Source organism: Mytilus californianus, unplaced genomic scaffold (genome assembly GCF_021869535.1).
Source record: "Mytilus californianus isolate M0D057914Y unplaced genomic scaffold, xbMytCali1.0.p SCAF_45, whole genome shotgun sequence".
NCBI lineage: Eukaryota > Metazoa > Mollusca > Bivalvia > Mytilida > Mytilidae > Mytilus > Mytilus californianus.
In genome coordinates, this window is record NW_026262696.1 from 629,424 (window position 1) to 639,814 (window position 10,391).

The 10,391-nt window shown below is 32.0% G+C and overlaps 1 long non-coding RNA gene across 1 annotated transcript; it reads right to left on the reverse strand.

The window, feature by feature from the left end:
- Positions 1–2,933: 2,933 nt before the first annotated feature.
- LOC127699976 (uncharacterized) lies at positions 2,934–9,747 on the reverse strand. The gene is made up of 3 exons (XR_007981327.1): positions 9,672–9,747; positions 6,120–6,236; positions 2,934–3,033 (listed from the first exon to the last, which is right to left on the reverse strand). It is a non-coding gene; the product is annotated as an uncharacterized LOC127699976 (long non-coding RNA).
- Positions 9,748–10,391: the final 644 nt, after the last annotated feature.

Here is a 10,391-nt window from a genome sequence, read left to right on the forward strand (position 1 = left end):
TAAACCGTCTAATCACTGTCTAACACGTTTGCATTGCTACATGGCGAAGCACAACAAATAGTCACCAGTATTATAATATATTAATTAATTTCCAGGCAAACATTTTTTCACTGCTAATCATAGCAACCATGATGTTCTCAGTTAAAATGGGATATGGCAATAATTGTCTCGATATGTGTGAGGAATCTCGCTGGGAATGTGAAAGCTACTGTAAAGGATTTCTCGACAAACCATGAAGAAAAGATTGTAAAGGAAATGAAGTGCGCTGTGAAACTTATTGTAATGGCAAACGAAATGCTGTATAGTTGGTCCTGAATAAAGATTGGTTGTTTAATATTTTTAAGTGAACGCCTGTCCCAAGTCCGGAGCCTCTGGCCTTTGTTAGTCTTGTATGTTTTTTTTAATTTTAGTTCATTTGTATGTTTTGGAGTTAAGTGTGACGTCCATTTTCACTGAACTAGTACACAATTTTATTTAGGGGCCAGCTGAGGACCACCACCGGGTGCGGGATTTTCTCGCTGCGTTGAAGACCCATTAGTGGCATTAGGCTGTTGTCTGCTCTTTGGTCGGGTTGTTGTCTCTTTGACATATTCCCTATTTCCATTCTCAATTTTATTTAAAACAATTTTATACGTGAATTAAAACCTTCTACATTTGTATTAGTATTTTGATTATATGTGTTTCTGTTAAAAATTTCAAATTTCATGCAGCATACACATTCCATTGGTATCACCCGCCTCTATTTTCCATCAACCATTGATGTCATGAAAGGTAAATATGTAAAAGGAGACCAAAGTGAAAAATTTTACCAGAGGAAATTAGCACAACGCAGGTACACTGTAATTATTCGTTCATGGTTGAATGATCACATGCAGCCTGCTCATGATAAGACTACTTTAAAATAAAAATGTTTCTCTTTCGTAGAAAATTGGTTTTTGGAAACAGTGTCAGTGTTCCATTAGTTGTTGATCATAAAAATAAGTTCGTCAAGAGTTCATGTTGTTCGTCATTGATTGACCTCTGACCTGCATGTTGTCGCAGCAAGACAACTCAGAACCCGTAAACAATAAACTGACCATTAATTGCGAATCGTTGAAAACTGTTTGAAAACTGTTAATCCCGGTAATTTTTCTAATCGATAATTTTGTTAGATAATAAGCAGTACTGTACTTTGTATTTATATCCAGTTTTTGGACTACTTTTAAATTGCCTTAAAATGCATAGTCTTTGACCGATGACTTGATACGTATTAAGCAGATTAGTTTAGGTCCTACCAGCGTAAAACATGTGCATTTTGACTATGTACATTCGCTGATTCGTGACGTTTTGTCATGTCTACCGAATGACATCAATCTTGTATGACTTTGGAGTTAACGGTGAGAAAGAGAAAAATAACGGTTTTTTTCACGGATGCAAGAGTGATATCCCATCACTAAGTTTTGATTTGTAATAAACAAAAACCCGGCCCCCCCCCCCCCCCCCCTCCTTCCCCCCACCCCCCAAAAAAAATAAAGCCCAACATGAACAAAAAATGCAATGAGGATTAAAGTGCTATGTAAAATGAAAATAATCTTTTTAAATTGTATGCGTTAGAAGCGCCTCTAGAATTAGCGTCATTAGACAAGATCAAAGCCGAATATCTTCAAGCCATGTATATTTTAAGAAAGGCAAATAATATTAAGTGACTTTTAAACTCATAAGTCGAAAATAGACTGACAACACCATGGCTAAAATAGAAAAAGACAAACAAACAAACAACAGTATACTAAACAACACAGAAGACTATCCAACACGAACCCACCAAAAATGGGGGTAAAAGCAGGTGCTTCGGAAGGGTAAGTCGATCCGACTTAAACATGCGGCATATGTTGTGTTGCTCATTTAAGTTAAAAAAGAAAACGGTGATATGTTTAATTCGGTAAGTCATATTCAGGGATGAGATTGTTGTTACGACAATCGGAACATATCCGTCGTCAAAGAAACGAAAAATATACAGAGCCATTTGTCTGATGCAGTTGAAACCTTTCACTATTTTAACATAAATGTCGACAATCATTTCTAATAACTTTAAACTTATATTTTTATTAACTAATCAAAACAACAGCATGTATGGCATTTTCACAAGTTATAAACACAAGCTTATTTGAAAATACATTTTTTTTTCTGGGAGAATCATTGCTAATAATATAATTCGTGAGCATGAACTATAACATCAAACAGAAATAAATATTTTAAAAGGGAATTGGCGTTATGTTCAACAGCTGAAATTTTTAATATTAGATAATTTAAGCAGCGATATTTACAAAAGCGTTTTTCTGACTATTCGTGGACTTAACACATTTAAAGTCCAGTTAAATCAAAATATCCAGACTAAACTGCAAAAATTACTCAAAATGGTCGAGTGTGTCCAAGTATACAGGCTGGAATCTGATTACTATGTCCAAGTGTTATTGCTAAAGAATGTACTATTCTTGTATGCCCAAAAGGAGGAATTTCATACTCAAGAATCGATTCTGAAAAAGTCAGCGATTCGAATTGTATGGTGTGGCCTAGATTAAATTCGTTTGTGATAAAACGGTCGGGCGTGTTCCATTGTAAAGTGCTTCCAAATCTGTAACACCGTAAATTCAGATCACCAACCATCGGATCATTAATGCTATGTGTATCATATGTATAACCACGTGCTTCCGGGATGTTGAAGTTGATTGGATATTCGTTTTGTGAAGTGATTCTTAATTTTGAAGAAGCGCGACAAAATGATTGCCCATTTTCATAATCCTTTTGCGTATCGATGGATTTAAATCTATCAATGAAATCAACACGACGTGAACCTTTCCCGTTGTAACGAACGTTGCAAGGGTTGTTAATTTCATTCATACGACAAGTATGCATGCATCTAATACTATCTTTTCTGTTTTTCTGTATTTCTTGCTTCATAACCCTAATTTGTTTTCTTCTTAGGAGATGACGATTCTTCTTTGTTATCCATTGGTGGTCCATTTTTGAAAACTTCCTGCTCTTTTTATTTTTAGTCTTAAAAAAGAAGAAAAAGAACTATTAACTATATATTTATATTTGAACTTATCTTCAGATGAAGATTTTATTGGTATACTATAATGATACACTTTATTTGATATCATTTTCACATAAGACAACAGATATGTTCCAATTATCGACATAACCATGCCGTACCCTTTTTCTCCGAAATTAACCGACATAATTTGAATTATCACAGGGTTTGTACTTACATGAACAACACGACGGGTGCACTACGTGGAGCAGGGTCTTCGTACCCTTCCGGAGCACCTGAGATTACACTAACTGTTTGGTTGGGTTCGTATTGCTCAGTCTTTAGTTTTTTTTGTTGTGTGTTATTTTCTGTTGTTTGTCTGTTTGTTTTTTTCTTGTTTTGCCATGGCGTTGTCAATTTATTTTCGACTTATGACTTTGATTGTAGTTATCAAAGGTACCAGGCTTATAATTTAAACGTCTCTCTGGTATTTTTTGCCTCATTTTTTACTAAAAGGGCATACGATACAGTTTTGATCCCATAATAAAATTTTGATGAAAATTTGTATATTGGCTATTTTTTACCTGATAAAATCAAATATGTAATAAAAAATATACCTTCATGTGCTACTTTTTGAGTAAATGAGGTCAAAATTTAAGATATTTGCTCAAAATTCAGATTTGTGGACGTATTTTTCCCTTTGACAGATATACATAACTTTTTGTTTTAAAAGATAATCACAAGCTGTTTTTTGATATTTTTTTTGTAATTTTATTTCATATATATGTCCTATAAATTTATGCATTTTATTTTTACAAATAAATCATAGTTATCAAATGTTCATGAATGTAGAAAAAAAAACGTAATTTTTTGCTGTATATTTATCAAATTTAAAAAAATTGCATTGTTTGCTTTTTCATGAAAATTGGTACACAAAATCTTCAAACGTTATCAAACCAAATGTCATTTGAAAAAATAGGGGTCCATGAACTCGTTTTCAAGTTAAATCAGTTTGAACGATAAAAATCAGTTGAAAATGCATCTTTTCCCGATATGTCACAGTTTGACGTCGCGAAAATAACATTTTACGTTAGCAACGTCATTACCTTCCCTGTAACTGTATCGTACACCCTTAACCCTCTTGCTGCCGGAGGGACACATGTGTCCACAACGACTGTGCCGGAGGGACACATATGTCCATGTTTTAATTTATGCAAGCTTCACCCCATTGCTGTATCTCTTTCAAATAAAAGACCAAAGATTAAACAGTGTTATATTGTTCTTCAATGGGTCCCAAATGTAACGGTCATTATGGCGTGACGTCATATATCGAATGACGTCATTTTTGGGCATCTGACGTCACAGACGTCGAGCTGTCATATTTTCTGGCATACGAAATGCAACCTCGAAAAACTCCTGGCAGCAAGAGGGTTAAGATGTGAGAAAACGTTCATATCGTTTGTGTTTTTGTTTTAGCTTACAGAGTAACATAGTGGTTGTGCCATATGCATTTTGACAGGAACTGAATATCCTTCCTTATTCAGAAGTCATTTTTTTGTTGTTGTATTTTTTGCCTTCTTAATATCATTCATCTGTATAACTAAATACAAAAAAAATATATTAATACTGTTCAGAAACGTGGCAAATCCCCAAACATGTCAAATGACGACACTGTATAAAAATCTGTTTATTGTTTCTAGAAGAGACTTCAACTATATAACAAAACGTTATGGTAAACGATAACGCTAGTTTCTTTTCATCCTGCCTACAAATATCATGATGTATGAAGTTAATCTTATATGAACATATGAACTCAGCAAGAATAGAAACACTGTTGATTACCATGTTAATGTTGATTGGTTGTTGAAAAACACTAAACGTATTAAATCTGTTGTCAATCAAGAAACCAAGCATCTTGGCAAATCTAGTTTCAGATATATTTTGTGTTAATCAGAGTGATTTAATTTTACAAAATACGACTCAACTCTGCTTAAAAAAAGATACTTGTATCTACGTCTGCCATTTTTTTAAATGCTTTTAGTTTGGAATGAAACCTAGTTGTCGTGAGTAGAGGTTAAAAATAAAAAAGAGAAGGAAGATTCAATTGTTTATCTTTTGGTGAAATTGCAAAGAAAAAAATAAACTGACAACGCTATGGCAAAATTAGAAAAAAAAACATACGACAAACACCGGTATACGAAAGACAACGATATGTGACGACTGTACATCAAGATCCCCTCCACCCTCCCCAAAAAAAAAATCAAAAAAATTAAAAAAAACAAACAAACAAAAAATCAGGTGTTGATCTCAGTTGCTCCGGAAAAGTAAGGAAATCCGGCCTCACACATGAAATCTGTCGTGATGCTCATTTTACAATTACCCTGGTGATAATTCGGTAGTTGGCGTTTGTGGGAAAAAGACCAGGTTGTGGTTACGACAATCTGAACATATTCAATAACGGTCAAACAACTCTAATCCAAGTTTACCGTTTTAGTCAAATATATATATATATTCCTTCGCTTGTTGGTGTATATCATATTTGTTTTTGTTTATTGTTTGGAAAATAAATCAGGCTGTTAGGCTTCTCGTTTGAATTGTTTTACATTTGTCATTTCAGGACCTTATATAGCTTCTTACGCTGTATGGGTTATGGTCATTGATGAGGACCGTGAGATCACTATCATTTGTTAAATCCTACGTCATTTGGTCTCAGATAGAGAGTTGTTTCATTGGAAATCATACCAAATCTTATATTTATGTTTATATCTGATATGATTGTTCAATTGTATGAAAACATAATTCCACCATTACGATGTAAATCACAATATTGTGAGATTCCTATTGATTAACGCATACATGTATATAACCTATAAATTAATCGAAAAATAAACCTAATCAAGTCGGAATTGCCTTACATTAATTCAACAACGAACTACGAAAGATTTCAATGTAGACATTATACTATATATGTCAAGAGGGGATCAACCGACCAGGGACATGCTTGCCAGCTTTATAGGTACAGTTCCATAAAACTGTCATCTGTATCAACTCTTCGGATAATATTGTCAAACTGCTCTGCAAAATGGCTGAATGTTTGAAAAAAGATTACCTTTATTGGTAGTTGTTTTCGTCCATTCACTGAAAATCGGTTTGTCAAATCGTTAATTCCATTACGTTTTCTCTTCTTTTGATCTTTAGTCGATGGTACATCTTCAGATGGAAAAGCCTATGGAAAGCCATAATAACATTAGAAACGTTAACAGTCGCATACTGTATTAACATATTCTTTTTTCTACTACAATATATGCACATAGGTTTGATAATACAGGTACACCGATGTAAATGTAATCTTTTTTACACTATACCTTGTAATTACAACATCAACGGAATCAAATTATAAACATCAGATTTCGACAACAAATGTCTTTTAAATGATTCCGAGGTTAATATATTTGAATATCCAAAGCTTATTCAAACTGAAGAGATTATAAACCAAAAATGGCAAGGTCACCGATACCATAAGTTGAATACAAACATTAAAAAAAACCCAGACATACACAATCAAAGCCAAATGAAAACACATAAGTTATAAAAAAAATCAGGAAGTGAACTCAGGTTCAAAAGACGATTGAATTGTTATTGTTGTAAATTGTAGTAGTAAACTATAGTTCCTGAAGCATACAAGAACTACCCTTATACATAAATAAATACCCGGTATGTGAGAGTTATGTCAATATGATTAAGAAAGACTGATGCGCTGGTATATTCCTTCGTTCTGATAACACAATATATATGAAAAGTAATGAATGTTTTTATGAGGAACACTTAAAATTACAAAAACTATGTTACAAATAAGTTGAAAACAACGTGCAGTGAAAAGTAAAATTGAATTTCCACATTAAGTAATAATTAAAACACCCTTCATATTAGAATATGGTAGGATCTGTATCATTGACCAAAATTAACTTATCAATATGTTTGTTAACATTTATGTGCGGAAATTTTCTAAGACAGATCGCTTCTATGATTGGTAAGATGTTACTTTTCATTTGACGATAATGAAGTGAATTTATACTTTATTAACAAATAATCCACACTCAACCAGTCTCTTGAACAACTTTAGATAGTATGGCGTCGGTAAAAGTGGCAAGTCAGATGAAGAAATGTATGGGGCGTACGTCAATGAATGTAAACCAGGGGAATACATCATAACATTTTTGCGGCACTAAGAATTCAGCAAATGTTTGTGGAAGCGGGGCGAAAGATACCAATTTACAAATCGAAAATAACGCCATGGCTTAGAAATAAAAAGATAAACAGACAAAAAAAAGTACAGAAAACACAACATAGACAAAAAAAGACAAAGCAACACGAAACCCTCCAAAAACTGGGAGTGATCTCAGGTCATCCGAAAGGGTAAGCAGATCCTGCTCCACATGTTGCACCCGTGAAGTTTAACAAGCTCTTTACTAGCTAGCGTATACACATGTTGAATGATTAAATCACATCTCATGATGATTCATATATAGGAAAGAAACATGCAATAGCGCATTATTGAATATTGCTAATACAAAACTTGATCACTCTTCACTATTCATAATCAAGAGGTATATGCAAATTGTGTAACCTTATAATTGACCAGACGTAAAAATTAATACACGAGTTTTCAGAGCAGCACTTGTTGGTAGGAACAGTGCATGTACAATATAAGTAATACTAGCCCCTAAAATTCTTAAGTGTATTAAAATTTTACTATAGTATAAGAAATTTTAATACATTGGAAAATTATGATAAATTTCGACACTTTAATATTTAAAAATGCTGTATCATGATTGATCGCAGTTACCGTAAGTAAATATACATATTCACAATGTGACCGGGATTTAAACTGATAACAAAAAGAACTTTGTACCCTGCATTTTAAATCTTTTTGGTGTAAATTAATACCTGTCTAAGTAAGTATATATGGTAAATAAGGTTGACAAGTTTTCTAAAACGGGTATATACGTAAATGATTAATTAGTTTGTGTTGGGTAGATATATTTAACACACAAAAAAAATTTCATATTTTACTGCGCATGAAGGTAAGCATTTATGTTTTGATAGGAAAAATGATATCAGAAAGAAATATCTTGAATTGTATTTACTTGAGACAAAAACATATATATTTTATTCTGATTTGTCATGGTATGACGGATTCAATTTATTTTCAACTTATTACAGTAAAAGTAAAACTTTAATGACTTCTTTAATTCTGATATTACGGATCTTTTTATGTTTAAATTCAATACAAAACTGTATAACGAAAACAAGCTTATGGAATAATTACATAGTTTTCAAGAACATTTTTTTAAATAAGGATTTTTTTGTTAAAATTTCTGTTTATTAACAATTGCTTTAAAACATCTATATAAGCAAAAACTTAGATGTTAAAATGTTTAGATAAATATTTAGACTGTTCTTAATGTATCATTCCAAACATGAACATCGTTGTCCCCCTTCACTGACTTCCCCCTCCCTTAAAAAAAGTAAAATAACCACAAAAAAAAAAAAAAACCAAAAAAAAACCAAACGTTTAAACAAGAAATAAAAACTATATTTTCGGAAATGTTTTTTTTCAACTTTTGTGATAAAGAAGGAGTAGCAGAACACATTTTTATAGTTATTTCAAAGATCTTTTGTTGTAAACAGAAAATTACTTTTTATGGGTTTTGGGAAATAAACAGACTGAGTCATACGTTTGTACTTGGAACTTTTCCAAAATGTTCACCTTTTCGTTAAAGACTACGTCATAATATTTAAAAACATAAAATATTTAAGTGCGTGATGACTACTTTATTTAAAAGAAAGTCAATGTTGATAGTAGATATGATTATTTATATAGATATGCTGAATGGTAATATGTATATATATATATATATATATTTATATATATCTATTTATATGAAGGAAATATAAGTTTCAATAAAAAAAAAGTTCAATCTTTTAAATGTGGATCAGTTTAATAAGTGAACAAAAGTGACGTACTCAGTTACTTCAAAATATTACTTTAAGATGTAAATGGTTGGTATAAAGATATCAATATGTGTATCAAACTGCGCATGTACCTTCTAAAATAAACGACAAAAATCGACCACTGCGCATGTCTCTTCTAAAATTAAACGAACAAATCGAAACTAATTTTGCCCATGTCTGCTACTGGAATATGAAAAAAATATTTTCAATGATGATTGTTTTTCATGTTTATTGAGTTAGTATCTAAAAAATATGAACAAAAACACTATATCATTCTCTGAACTTTTTGAATTTATTTAACTGTATTGTTCTCTTCCTCTTAGTTGCAGTATCGAAAGATAAAAAAAACAAAACAAAACAAGCTACAACGAGTTTAAAAATAAATTGAAAGATATAAAAACGCACGATGAATGTCGAGGTGCATATTCTAATGAACACTTACTGACTATAAAACAACTTTTTAACGGTGTTCTTATTGAATTATCTGTTTAAAAAATGGCGACCAATTTCAATTTCTAATAATATCACTACTTTCGAAATGATCACCACAAGTTCCGAAAGAATTTTATTGCAGAAAATGTCACAATATATAACAAGTTTTGCAAATTATATTGTTTTTTTGTGTTATCTATTGTTGAATACTTACCATTGTCTAGGATACCATCAGACAATCGACGTGTATATGCTATTCGTGGTCATCAATCGTCATCCGGGTTAGATAATTCCTTTGAAAAAGGGGCGTATCAAACAATTCCTTTCTGAATAAATTGGTTATTATATCCAGACTTATCAACTGACTATCCATCTATACTTGTACCACCAAAAAAATATGCAAGAGTTCTTTTCATTGATTTATTTTAAAAGTTACATTGGTTATGTATTACTACGCTAATATTTACGCAATAGAGCAAATAGGATGATGCTGTAATATTGAAAATGATTAAAACTCAATATCAATTTTTCAGATACAATTTGTATAAAACATTAGTATTTTAACAAATGCAGATACTCCAAAATCTTTCACAGTTATGAAATGTGAATTTTAACAGCTTAAATTTATCGATTTGGTCTAAGCTCTGTTCGTCCTCTTCCTAGAGAAGATTGTGAAGCCAATTGTTAAATTTCCGCAGTTGAGATGAGGGTGTTTACCTTAGTTTTACATGTACATTTCGAAGTTTATTACAAATGCTTGATTATGCTGCTTAAATATTGTAAATCAACATCTCTACATTATCGTGCTTGAGAAAAAACAGCAATGTCTTAAATGAATTGGATAATGCCTTCTAAAAGGATTACTCGAGTCCAATCGTAATTGACTAGGATTGTCAGTTTTCCTATCGAAGGTCGGTGGTTTTCTCCTGGAACT